The following is a 12623-nucleotide window of genomic DNA, read 5'->3' as shown; positions in this document are numbered from 1 at the left end:
GAAGGAGTGTCCGTAAGGCGCATCGCTACCTTTGCAGTGGGTAACTGGAGCTTGGGGGTCACCAGCAAGCTGACAGGGATACTGTTAATCCTTCAGGACGCCGGCAGCGACCACATCCCACCTCCTGGTACAATGATAGTGTCATATAACTGTGTGTGTGTGTGTGGTGCTACAGCACTGCTACACGGTCACAGGACAACGATTCTGCTTATTTTACCAGTCTCGTCGGAGGACGTCATTCCTTGGGAAGTGCTGCCTTCACAGGATGGCAACCTTCGTCATGTTACCTATTACTTGAGATGACGTTTCAAGGTGATTCTCTGCTTCATGGGACGACGACGACGACGACGACGACGACGACGACGACTTTGTAATAACGTAATCATCATTGGACGATAACTCGGAGAACGACGACTCTTTAAACGAATGTCGCATTCGTGAGCCAAGGACGCTGTTTTAGTGATGCTTACTTAATGTGCTGGTGACGATTCTTGGTCATGCTTGCTCTGTGGAACGAAGACTGTGTGTAGTAATGGCTGCTTTCACCACAGTACCATCGGACTAGACCAAGCCATGTTTCCTGGTCAAGGACGAGACTCTTAGAACTCTGTTTCTCCGTTGGAACAAACACTGTCTTCTCGGATGGGATTACCTGGACTGTGATGTGCTCACAGTGTCTAGAACTGACTCTAATGGTCCTACTGCCTTTTTAAACGAGGAAACAAATTGATTCCTAGAACCTGCCGACCTATAACGCTAACATTTACCGGAGCAGTGTTTGAAAGGGTCTTACAAGTAACCAGCTTGCATTATGTAGACATGAGGGCAGAAATATCATGTTTCTTTGTCATTGTTATAAACTTAGAGACACTCTGGCGAGTGTGATCGTGGAATCTGAGCTCACCAAATGTGGGCAACGATAACTCATGATAAGGAAAGACCCCAGTATGTCGTACTGAATCAGGAGAAATCGTTTGCCTGAGCTATGTATCCCCCGGGAGCTATACAACTTCCATGTTCCCTTCCGTCTGTTATTCCTACGTCTGCCAGTGATGCAGACAAACACGACTGCCTAAAATCATCGTCTGCAGGTGGTGTGATGTTCCTTATCATGGTACGTACCTGTTCCTGGACAGGTGTTCCTTCACTTGCTGGAGCCAGAGGCGGGCGTCATACAAAAACTTTTCGTGTTAAACTGCAGAAGTGACCATTATGTGTGGCCTTGTGCTGGGGATATAATTTTGCAGCGGGGTGGTGGGTGGAGGACCCGAACATAGTGTATGTGTGACCGTATTAGTGTTAGGTGTGGCGGAGGGAGAACAGAGTGGGAGGGGATGTGGCACATTGGTTACTCCCTGCTCTCTTCACCCCTTCACCTCCTGCTGCCACACACCACTACCACCTGCTAGCCACTTGTATCGTCATGGATTGTCAATCAGCTACCACCGCGGTCATGTTGACAATCCCTGCCTTGTCCCATGTTGGTACTGCTACCGCCTAGGACCTAATGTAAAGGATCTGTTCACACCTGGTTACGTGCACGACAACACCATCCCTGTTGTGTCCTCTTGCTGTCGTTGCAGTGCCTGGGGCCTGGCCATAGGGGCCAACCTTGTTCAGGTGCACAGTCCATGTCCTTTCCTCTTGTATTCTTAACACGGCGTAGGACCCTCATAATCTGTGCTTACGCCAGGACAGATGCGCAGTCTCTGCATTGCTTTGCAATCAAAAGGTGCTAGTCTCAGTAAACGAAAACTAGACATCCAGGGACAAAAGTTGTTCAATACATTGCCTGTGTACACTAGAATAACTGAACTTACATGTACGGTGTAGATGTTTCACAAGGACCTGGATATGTAATTACTAAGTACACCAGACCAATTTGTATATGGTGAATACGTAGACCTACGGGCCGCGGCCTTCAGTGGCTTGACTGAGTAGAGGAGCAAGACTGCAGTTTCGTCTTGGATTGAGCCGTAGGGGTAGAAACCGACATTAGATGCATGTCAGGTAAGGTGAGGGAAGGTATACCGAGGATATCCCTTAGGGAGTTGTGGCCACATCTGGCGACGTTTATGACCCCAGCCATGTTCCCTTCTGGTTTTCTGTAGCGCTGAAGACAAGCCTGAAAACACCGTGTTTAAACTTTTACCGCATGCACTGTCCATTTTGTGATTATAGCAGTCGTCTTGAAGACCTTCTTAAGGACTTCCTCCACCCAAAGACCCAGTAGCACCATGAACCAACCTGAAGTGTTCCTCAAGTCTGGTTAGATTGACGTTTTCTGGCACGCCCACGATGGGCCCTGAAGCATCGAGAACCCGCCGGAAAAATTGTTTTACATTTGATCAGGTGGAGGAGGCAAGGACCCAAAGGGATCAGCAAGGTCACACCGAAGGCGTTCAAGGTCTTGATGCCCACTCTCCTGCCGCCCTCACAGTCCTTCGACGCCTACAGTATTGTGGTGTCGTTGTTTACAACTTTGACAGCCATGCGTCCAGAGCAGCTTTAAGCGCTGTAGACACTAGAAGGTCGCATGTAGCTACTTTTGTTGCTTGTATGTACCCTCCCTACTCGGCCAACCTTCTGTGGTAAACTCTAGATCTGTTTGTTGACGCAGCCTCACTGTCATCATGATATCCTCACGTGGGCAGGTCAGGCACCTGTCTGGTCTTTCTGGAGTACATCAGGTGGTCTTGCGAAGATGCTGCTTCTGGTGCTTGCAGGCAGCAAGTAGGAGTTATTAGGGCTCCGTCCGTCATTATATTTGACTGTGCCTAAGGCACTTCGTTTTTTTACAGTGATGTTACTTTGCTTGATATTCCAAGCCTGCCATTCCAGAACGAGTTTTTTTTTTTTCCCAGGTTTAGAACGAGTCCTCTCGGTGTTTTCCAAGTGTACATTATGATGCTCCTCTCTTGTCGTGATTCCCATGAATATGATTTGAATGTTTTTAGCCATATTTAGTAGCTTGAATATAGGAGTGAACCACATTCAACAGGCATTGAGTCTAGTGGTTTAAATGTAGTGAACAAGTTTGCTTACTCCCAGTGGTGATGTAAATACCACAGAACTTTCCAGGCACCGCAGTACAGTTGATATGATTACAGTCATCACTAGATTTGCCTCTGATGGTGTGCAGTGCCTCGGATGTAGCGTTAAGTCGTCGTTGCTGAAGGTTGAACTGCTCTCTTGTGTTGGTCTGAAGTGAGGTCTTGGTTATATGTCTTCGGTATGGGGAACCCTGACTGCACTGTGTGTTATATCAATACTGGATTTCTTCCGTTATATTACATAGTAAATGAATAAAGATTCCAATTAAACTTGTTTGTTTTTTACTGCCGTTAGGTAGACGTGGGTAAGACTCTGTAGAACCAAAGTTCATTTGAGTTCAACGTAAGAGTGAGAATGAGGGAAACAAAGGCCCACCAGTGGACTTCAGGGGACCACGCTTTTGTCAGTAAAGGTTCTTGAATACCTGCTTTACTGCCTCCTCTTAGGAACTGTTTGTTAAGAGCTCAGTACCCTACTGCTGACACAGCTGTAAAGCCATTTTCTCCCGAGCTGTATTCACGGTTTGATGGTATGCAGTCTGCCACCTTGCTTAGCACCACGCTTACGCAAACATTTTGATGCGAGTCAAGTTTAGTAATATAAATATATATATATATATATATATATATATATATATATATATATATATATATATATATATATATATATATATATATATAATTCCTATGAGTCCACGGGGAAAATGAAACAATATAAATTACCAAGTGCACTTTTGTGTAATAATCATAACCATCAGGGGAGATACAAGAAAGAAGTGTAAGTCAGCTGATATACGAAGAGACGTAGCTAGAACGCCATTTGGTAAACACATGATTGTTCAAGACAGACAATGAGCGTATCATAAACTTATTATGTGGACAAGAAGGGGAATTGTTTACAAATTTTATCAACTATAAAGCTATCCAATTTGTATAAACCTTCACTAATATAAAGGTTATAATTCTTTGTGTATTTGATAATAGAAGATTCAATGATATTTCTCGTGGTATTGGAGTAAGAGTTAATAACTGAGATGGCATTACTCCAGTCATTTCATTGATCATAGTTTTCAACGAGATTGAACGAGGCATTTGATTCTTCTCCTGTTCTTATACTGTATTTATGTTGCTTAAGTCTAACAGAAAGATCCTTACCAGTCTGCCCAACATAAAACTTAATTTCTACATGGCACTTTATAGATGCATCCAGAAGAATCTTCTGGTGGGTTCCTGATTAAGATATTCTTTATAGTATTATTGTTGCTGAAGGCAACATTTACATTAAAGTATTTAAGCAACATGGGAAGTAAAGTAAAATTATCATCAAAAGGGAGAACTAAAAGATTCTTAGTGTCAATGGGAGCTTTGGGTTCATCTCTCTCTCTCTCTCTCTCTCTCTCTCTCTCTCTCTCTCTCTCTCTATATATATATATATATATATATATATATATATATATATATATATATATATATATATATATATGATTTTTGTATGAGGGACTTCAGTGGATTGTTGGGTGCTTTGTCATGGTCCTCCGTCAGTCTAGCTTTGGGTTAAGTTCAAGTGTCACCTCGAAAAGAGAATATTCCTTGTAACTTCGCATTGCACTGTTTCACATGCATGTTTATTTATTCCGATTTTGTGTTCTACGTGAACATTATATACATTTTATAAACTAATCGGTGATAAAAGAATTTTTCATATAATTTACATATACTAATTAGTAGTAGTAGTTGTAGTAGTAGTAGTAGTAGTAGTAGTATCATGATTATTATTGTGTATCTGTTTGTTTATTCATTTGGTTGGACCAGTTAGGATATTGACGTCAGATATTGTTTGTTGGTGTACAGCAAGTGTGTCAACGAGTTATGGTGATGGTTCCTGCTGTCTGGCTGCCCCTTGTGTGTCGCCCTGTGTAGCGTATTAAGTGTGGCGACCGAGCCTGTAGCCAGAACGGCTGCGGAGAGCGACAGGAGGAGAGGAGAGCAGGTGTGGCGGTTGGGACCGGTCCTTGGGCATGTGGGCGTGAGGACAGGTTTACGATGCCGCCCACGAAGCCGTAGTACTCTAGAGCGTCGCCCGTGCCGCAGCCTAATACGGGGTACCCGTGGGCGTGTGTGGGCTGGGAACGATGACGTTGTAGCGGCTGCCTACATGCCGCTGTAGATCTACGCCTACACACACCCGTCCACGTAGCAATGCACCAACACCACATTTTTGTGCGGCCAGACTGGGATTCCTGCATGGCCAGGCGCACCCGTCACACCCACGCAATCTGTAGGAACGTGTGAGACCCGGCTGGTGTCTGTATGATTCTTGTCCAGTAGATGAGGTGTTCCTGTTACCTTACCTTCTGCATGGCTCCTAAACCCCAGAGATTAGCATGGTTCCATGCTGATAAGCGATATCTTGGTTATTAAGGCAGCTGATTAGGAAGGACCACGACGCTGAGGCTGTGCTCTGTAGAATGCAAACGAGAGAAATGAATAATAGATTATATTCTGAAAATTCTGGAAGACGTAGTTTGCAGTTTATACTTAATAGTTGTTCCCTATTGGCACGCAAGGGATGTAAACTTTTAGGCTAAACATTGCATGTGATAACTCAGCTTTTAATAACAGAAAATGGTACTGGCCCACTTGGCTGAAATTGTGTTATACGTTGCGTGCAGCCATTACGAGCACAATGGACTTTACAGAGTTTAAAAAGAGCCTGGACGATTTTCTACAAACTGCACCAAAACAGCTGAGCTGTGGTGGTTGTGTATGTAGTTTGTAGGCCTTTAGAAGCCTGAATGAATCGCGGAGCAGGACGGCATTCTGTTCTCAAACTGAACCGTGAGGTTAGGCTAGAGGACCTCTGAACCCAGCTGAAGGTGTAGGTAAGGTAACGTAAGAAAACACAAGGAGTCCCGCAGAACGTTAAAGGTTACCTGCACCGGTCTGACACGTTGGAGGCTCCACCGGCCCAGCCTAGCCTGGTGTGGAGGCGTTGCGGACAGTGTCCAGGAAGCTGGTGCTCCTGGATTATTGTTATGCTGGTGTCGCGCTGCTCATGTGTGAGGTAGTGCCCTCTTGTCTCCACCATTGGTAGGTAGATTGGTTTGATGGCTGTAGGCCATCAAGGCGGTCAACGACACCCCCCAGAAAAATCTGTTAACAACTACAAATATCAAACTCTGTTGAGAATTTCTACAGGTGTTGATGATAATTCTAAGACCATACACTCTTATTATGTATATGGCCCTGGTCGCCACCGCCAGGGGCTCATGTGTAATGCCTGGCACAATATTTCAATGCCTTTCTGTAAGCTGGAGGTAGAAGAGCACCACCTTGTGCCACCACAGGGAGGGAGGGAGCCACTCACTGGAGTTGCATTCCACGGAAGATGAACTGTACTTCCTGGTCTCTCTCTCTCTCTCTCTCTCTCTCTCTCTCTCTCTCTCTCTCTCTCTCTCTCTCTCTCTCTCTCTGCGTATTTCACGTCATTTCTGTAAATCTTTCAACATTTGTCAATAGAAATACACAAGCATGCAAGTCCACGTGTCACCTGCCCCTTTGGTGACCCCGAAGTGGCCCCCTGATCCCCTAGTGCCCTCCATAGTACCCTGACGTGACCCCCCTCCCTCTTATACCACAGTATTGCCCCCTGCAGTGATCCTCTGTTACCGCAATCTTGACCCCCTAGTGACTCCCGTAGTGCCCCTTTGGTACCTAATAAAGGCCTTGCTGGATACCCTATATCACTGGTTCTAAACCTTAATCAGTAAGTGTAACTCATGGCCAAGGAGGAAGGCATTATGTACCCTTTCTCAATGGTGACTTAATTTTTTATTGAAATAATTTTATTCTTCATTTCTCTTGATAAATCTTTGCTAGTGCTATGATTAGACGAAACAGCCCAGAGGCATTATACCTGGTGCTCTTCGAAATGTATCTCACGATCCTCCTGAAGAGGCTCCACTTACCCCCTGGGGTTGCATGGACCCACAAGTTGGGAACCTGTACTCTATTTAGTGCCTGTATAGTTACCTTGTAGTACCCTCTGGTAAAGAATCTTAGAGGCACTGGAGAAATAGAAAATGCTGATTTGATACACAGATACTTTGTAAGAACATTTAATAATTGTGACCATTGTGTCATAGCACATAGATTGCGTGAGTTAGGAATAATCGGTAAAGTTTGAAGATGGATATACATCTTTTTATCAAAGATCATAACATGTGGTTGTATATCAGTGCCTCCACTGTGAAAGGGTTGGTTCCCCAAGGAACGATACTTAAGTCCCTTCTGTTCGATTTTCATGTAAGTAACATTGACGCAAACACGAGTCAGTTCCATATTATCCTTTTCTTGATGATAAGTTGGAAAATCTTGTCTGTAGAAGACATTAAGAAACTACAGACTGACACACAAACATAATCTTCCTCTGGGCCATGGAAACTGTCATGCTTAGCAATGGTGATGTATACTGGGTGAGTGATGAAGTTAAGGGCAGGACAGAATACCGGAGGGACACAGACACTGTCATATCATGACTGAATAACGTGAATAAGAGGGGAGTAATGAGAGCTGACGACCGTACCTTCGGCAAGAAATAACGAGATAGTAGTTGCCTCTTCCAGAAAAAAGAATGGTCGGCTGGATCTTGCGGACCTTCAAGACAAGGGAAGGGAAACCAGTGATATGTAGAGCAGAATCTATTCACATTTTTTTAAGTCCACATTCCATTCCCCTCCTTATAGTACAACAGAATAATGTCCCATCCTTGTCTTGATTAGAACACTTAGGATACAATACTGTTGTGTACAAACATACATAACTTTAATAAGTGGGTGAAATTGCAGTTATAGTATTTGGATAACTTTTACGGAACTAAATTACTGGGAACAACTGATATCACCGTGGCTGTATTTTCTAGAGTTTACATGGAGATTTGTATCATTATTTACACCTGAAAAGTCCTAGAAAGTTTGTTCCCCAACTTGTATCAACAAATAATTCCCTGTTGGCGCAATAGGCGTGGTAAAATGTGTAAAATGTTACCCGAACATTAAAAGCACAAAAGGAGAAAAAAAAACCTTGAACATTCGGGGCCCAGAACTATTCAACACGTTGCCGACGACCATCAGGAACACTGTGGTATACACAATGGGGATATGAAGGTGTTCCTGGCTATCCAGACTGGTGGTTACGTGGGCCTGTGGGCCGCTGCTTCCAGTGGTCCACCAACGACCCAACTCAGCAGCTATGAACCATCTCGAGCTGTAGGGGTAAAAGACGTAACAAGACTACCTCAGATATGCTGCTCCTCGGTACCCCTACTGTGACATGATGCCTGTGAAGGAGGGATACGAGGTTTCAGTCAAGGTTATATTGTTCAGTGAAATTTGTGATGAGAGTAAACGTTGCTTGCGTGTCCTGCTGATGAACCTGGGCATATCGGAGACATGGGTAGTGAGTGGTAAGGCATAGGTCTGGGCATGGGGAGTTGGTGGGGGGTATAGGACTTACGGGGAAGAATGTGTTGGTGGTGAGGCTTGAGGACGTGGGTTGGTGGTAAGTGAGGCTTGAGGGACGTGGGTTGGTGGTAAGTGAGGCTTGAGGACGTGGGTTGGTGGTGGCGTGGGTGTTAAGCTTAGGTAAGATAGCGAGCGTGGGTAGAAGGTGGGCATGGCTGTGTAGGTGCATGGTGAGTGTGGGAAGAAAGTTATGAGGGTAGTGGGCGTGGGTCGGCTGTGGGCGTGGTGGGCAGGTGGGAGATAGGATTATGGAGATAGTGGGCGTGGGTCGTGGGGGAACGTGGTGACGTTGAGATAGTGAGCCTGGGGAGGTAGTGTCTTTGGCTGGCTTAGGTTGGACGTGGGTGAATTGTAGGCTTAGGGTGGGCTGTGGCAGTGTCGGCCGAGGGTGGGCTGTGGCTGTGTCAGCCGAGGGTGGGTTTTGACTGCGTCGGCCGAGGGTGGGTTGTGAGTATGCTTGACAGTATCATTATTGTGATATTTATTTGGGTGTTCATTATCTATTGGTCATCCATATTAGTGAACGTGTTTATCCATTATATCCTTCTAGCAAGACGGCACCACCCTTGAGCACGACGGTACAACCCTTGAACAAGATGGTACGACCCTTGAGCACGACGGTACGACCCTTTGGTTATGATAACCCTTAAGAAGGTCAAAGACAAGGTCAGCAAACTCAATGGTCGTACCGTCGGTCTTGCTCAAGGAATTCGAGTTAATAAATGTGATGCTGGAGGCTGTGAGCCCCGTGTGTGTGTGTGTGTGTGTGTGTGTGTGTGTGTGTGGCTAGCCCGGTGGTGCAGAGGAGCCCACCTCGCCCCACCGGCTGGGTCTGGTGCATATCTCATTTTAATCTTGACTACAGCCTTTTACAGAGTTAATTGCTCTGTTGCGTATCTCAAGAGGTAAAGTATAGAGAGGAGGTGGTCGATTGGCGGCCTTAGCCTTGTGTTCATATTGGTCCGGAGTGAGTAGTTGTGATTTAATGGTGAGGAGGGAACTGTGTGTGTTGCCCTCATAGTGTGGGTCAGCCATATGTATGTCTTGGCTCAAGTTTATCCCGTAAATCTTTAAGCGAAACGTGTCTCATTGTTTTACTGTGTAGGTTAAATGGAACGAAGATTAGTGGAATAAAGATGGTTCTGGGGTGTGTCATGTAATTAGGTAAATGAATGAATACGTGTTAATTGGATTAATGCAGCAGTTCGGGTATTGCAGTTGGGAGGTCATGATGGTAACTAGTTCGTTAGGCAATGGCCAGGGATGAAGGACGAGACGTATATGCCTGTGAAAGACAGTGCAAGATGCCGGGCCCAACCTGTGCTGTGTTTGTCTCTGTACACTGACTACATGGGGCTTACAGCTCATACCTGTAACATGACTGTTACTTTGCTGTCAGTATATATATATATATATATATATATATATATATATATATATATATATATATATATATATATATATATATGTATATATATATGTGTGTGTGTGTGTGTGTGTGATTACTGTCTCATCCTTTACGCTGCTATACTGAACACATGAACACCTGTCTAATATTCACTTGTATTTTGTATAACTTAGTTGTATAACCGTCGAGTGCTTGTGAACTGATTAACTTCCGGGGGAATAGTACTTGGTGGTCGAACACGGTGGACGAAGGCTGGGGTGTCCAGGACAGCTGGGGTGAGGAGTCGTCATCTGGTGACACATACGTATCTCTCTTCTCGTGAGAGACGATCAAACTGGGAACAGGGAAAGTTTGAAATGGGATTAATTATTTTGATGAGCACACATGACACCTGTCCTCTGGACGTGTTAGCTCCGCTGATATTCACAAGGTGTGTTACATCGTCTGCCAAATACGTAAGTCCCAGGGGTGGTCCACGACGACAGGTGCAGTCAACCAATGGTTCATAACCCGGATGTATGGGCCTCCACGGTTGCTTCACGAGGTATACGTAACAGTACGATGGCGTAATGAGCGTTACTTGGCCAGTGGTCAGTGTGACCCAGGCGGTGGTGCTGCTGCCGGGGAGGTAAGCCGCTTGTTTACGAGTGCGTGGGGTGGGGTGGGGACGGCTGTGGTTGGCTCTGGCCGGTACTGGTGGCGGCCTTCGCCCAGTACCGGCCAACACCAGTGCAAAGCTCTCTCCTCGTAATACTCAGATCACACACACACACACACACACACACACACACACACACACACACACACACCTCTTTGGCATATTGGTTAGTATTACTGGCCATGAATCCCTGTATGGGTTCGAATCTTGGGCGCGGATGTCGACCTACACCCAACCCAGGTGTTCACCTTCCTCTGGGATAGGTCGATAATTGGATATATGGCTGAGGCTTGGGTGTATGTGTATATACACATATGAGTAAATACATGGCTAGTATATACAAGGTTAAGAGACTGGGCCACGCGAGTGTGAAACTCTCGACCTTTAACACACAAATTGTAATCACACAGGCAGAGTAAGGAAAATGAAGCCGTGTATATTGGATAACCATAACCGGGAATATTGGGCATGGTGTCCATTATGACACTTGCTCTCCCATCGAAGATGTGAACTGTTTCTGGGTAATGGGTTCTGTCTGGTGTGTTCTGATGTTTGTATGGCTTGGGTGGCGAGAGTGAAGCCTGTACAGAGCAAAGGGAGTAACATCTTTTTAGAGACTACACCGACGTTCACAACTTCGCGTTGTTTGTAATGTTGGTCAATGTTGTTGTACGTGGCGTAAAGCATACCTCATTGTGAATACTTGCGTGAATGTTTGTTTGGATGCTTTGCGTGAATGTTATTTTTAAGAATGAAATGATATATACATATGATTTTGAAAGAAACATGACTCAGTAATAACAGAGTACTAGAGGAGGCAATAAATTTAAGTGTGAAAGCAATTGCAAGATTGTTCGAGTGGATGATAATAGTGTGTGAAGTGTTAGAGTCGGGTGTGGGCGATGATGAGGGCGCGAGACGAAAGAACAATGGTGTTGGGCGGGCATCGTGGGACCGTGCCGCCCGCACACCACCCGTCTTGCATGCAGATTGGTCATGCTAATTACTGCCTGAGACGGGAGGTAGAGGCGCCCCGAAGGCCTTGGCATTTATAGTTCAGCCCCAGCATGACACTTTATGTTGGTGCATGACACCCCTGGGCTGCCACCACCGCCTGCATGTGTAGGAGAGGACCGTGGTCATTTGTCTGTGACCAGAATGTAAGTTTAAGAACAAAATTCTTGTTTTAGTTTATCCTTGGTTCTCTAAAACCTAGGAAGCTGTTAAGAACAAAAGACTTTTCTTGATTTAGTTTGTCGTTGGTTTTCTAAATCCTAGGAAAGTATACATTGGTTGGACACGTTGGAGAGGGAGGCGAGGAGTTCCTGTTGGCCCGAGATACGTGAAAGAATCAGTAAAAATATTTTACCGTCGAAATACTGAATCCTCGAGGACCAAGACTATCTAACTCATTGCCTGCAGCCCTCACAAATACTATGGGGTATACAGTGAAGATGATCAAGAAAGTCCTGGGCTAGTATTTACAGAGTGTATGAGACCAGCCTGGCCGTGGCCTCCGCTAGCTGGGTCGACCAACGACCCAACGCAGCACCTTGGCCTCTGCCCAAGCTGTGGGGGTAGAAGACCTCTGAAGTCAATTCTTAGTAAAGTCTATCCTCTTGCATTGCTGGTGGGGCGTGGGTCCCTCGCCATATCCCACACCTTCGTAGTCTCCGCCCGGGTCGTTCCATCCTACCATTTCCCCCCAGGCTAAGGCTGGTGGTAATATAGTGTTAGAGACTTCCCAGAGCCAGGTTTATTCTTCCACAAGTATATACTCACATGCACACGCACATGCAGTGCAGCTGACGTTGAATATTTAATGTGACGTTGCCCAAGACGTGGCTAGAGTCTTGCATGTCTGTAGTGTGTACAATGTTATTGTGCTAGTGACTGCCTGGCCAGCACCTGCTCTCGTGGCCAAATTTTGTTATGTTCTCTGAGGCAGTGCCGCCTGCCTGAATGGTGCTCCTGTCTGTATC

Source organism: Panulirus ornatus, chromosome 3 (assembly GCF_036320965.1).
Source record: "Panulirus ornatus isolate Po-2019 chromosome 3, ASM3632096v1, whole genome shotgun sequence".
Taxonomy (NCBI): domain Eukaryota; kingdom Metazoa; phylum Arthropoda; class Malacostraca; order Decapoda; family Palinuridae; genus Panulirus; species Panulirus ornatus.
Note: the sequence above shows the minus strand (reverse complement) of the source record.